This window comes from Solanum pennellii, chromosome 10 (genome assembly GCF_001406875.1).
Source record: "Solanum pennellii chromosome 10, SPENNV200".
Classification (NCBI taxonomy): Eukaryota; Viridiplantae; Streptophyta; class Magnoliopsida; order Solanales; family Solanaceae; genus Solanum; species Solanum pennellii.
In genome coordinates, this window is record NC_028646.1 from 27,095,367 (window position 1) to 27,097,350 (window position 1,984).

The 1,984-nt window shown below is 30.9% G+C and overlaps 1 pseudogene; it reads right to left on the minus strand.

The window, feature by feature from the left end:
- Positions 1-258: 258 nt before the first annotated feature.
- LOC107001180 lies at positions 259-681 on the minus strand (annotated as a pseudogene).
- Positions 682-1,984: the final 1,303 nt, after the last annotated feature.

Consider the following 1,984-nt stretch of genomic DNA (forward strand, 5'->3'; position numbering starts at 1 on the left):
CTTAAATGTCTTAATTTACCCTAATACGGAGTTCAAGAAATAAACGGAAATCTTTAATTTTACGATCTTAAATTAAAAATATGTATAAAGTTCCCTAACATGTGTCTTGAATTTGCCAAATAGGATGCCGGAACTGAAAAACTTACTAACTATCATGACACATGGATATTCGAATTTTACAGTAAAACATGATCAAACGCCTACTAAAATAATGGACCAAATAAGACACTTAAATTGAGACAAACGGAGGCGAGAGGAAAAATTAAATAAGCGATATCTAATATAGGTACCTTCATTTCTGGTATCCACCACCAATAGCATTATAATCTTCCTCAACTTTTGCAGTCAAGTAGGGTTTCGGAAAATCATCAATACTAAATGTCTTCTCCTTCATCATCTTCTCAACATCATCTTTTTTAAGAACAGTGCGCCTTATAGGAGGACGATTACGCCGCTGGTCACCGAGAGAAGTACTTGATATCGTATACCGTATCGGGATTTGAGGTGGGGATTATAGCTTGAGCTTGTGCTGTAGCAGGGCAGGTAACTCTGTACTCTGTAGCTTTTGGTACGGCGGATACATATTCTGGACTTGATTGAGGTCCTGTGATCTCCCATGGCTTATTCAAGTAGCGTTTGCCTGCCGACGCCATTGTTGTAAACTATTGTGATTCGATTTTTTGAGAATTGCGATTTTGTGTTGGCGAAGAGAAGGTAGTTCTAGAAATGGAACTTCTTTCTAGAATTTTCTGTTCTTTCTGTTTGTTTTTTTTTTAAAAAAAAAAGGAAATTCGTATTAATGTTTTCGGTTAATTCGGCTCCCAACTGATAAGTGGAAATACCTACGTATTCAAATATATTTCTATAAGTTATTTATATTTCCTTCATTTTAATTTATTACCATTTATATCCCATTTATCAAATTTTAGAGACCTCCCTCTAGGTTTCGTTCGCTTTATAACATTCACCTTTCATGTGGTTTAAAATATTATGTCTAACTTGCTTATTTCTATTTACTTGTAACCATTCTTTAAACTTATTTAAAATAAATATAAATTAATTTAGATTTAACAATTTCACCCTTCTTTAGATTAATTTCTTCATATTAATAAATATTATATAAAAAATGACTCATTTAACAATTATTTTAAAAATAAATTAGCACAAATACGTGTTTTTTTAATCCAATAAAGATTAAAGTCTTCATTCAAGCAGACCCATCATTTTCACCAAATATTAACTCTTCATCTTCATTTCATCTTTACCAATTCATGTAGACTTTTTCCCCACAATAATCCATCATAATCTGACAACAATCAGCTTTTGTTTTAGTTAAAAAAATTTACACAAGCGAATACGAAACATGATCCAACGAATAGAGATAAATCGTTAAAAATTAGATCTAGACTTTCATAAATATATGAGTAAAATGATCAAATCTAAATTAATTTATATACTTATTTTAAATTGGTTTAAAGAATGGTTACAAGAAAATGAAAATAAGGGAGGTAGACGTAATATCTTCAACCACATGGAAGGTGAGTGTTATAGAGCGAAACCTAGAGGAAAGTCTCTGAAATTTGATAAATGGGATATAAAGAGAATGGTGTGTACTCATTTCTCACACTCCCTACCTTGGATAGTAAGAGTTAGAGATGTTGTTTTTGATAGCTCCTTGGCGTAAAAAAAAAAAAACACAAGCGAAGAAATTGAGGAAATATACTAAATTACAAGACATGACAATATTGTAAAAAACAACAACAATAACTATGTTTATAAGATAATACTATAATTGATGTAAAAAAAACTACTAACGAATATCGAAGAAACAAGAAGCTACAAGACTAATACATAGTATGAAACAAACGAGACAGTACAAACTGCCTACCATTTTTATCTTTTGATTTATGTTTTTCATAAACTTAATTCTAAATATGTCCTTGGTAAGTTGAACATATGCAACATCTCCTCAATACTTCTTCTG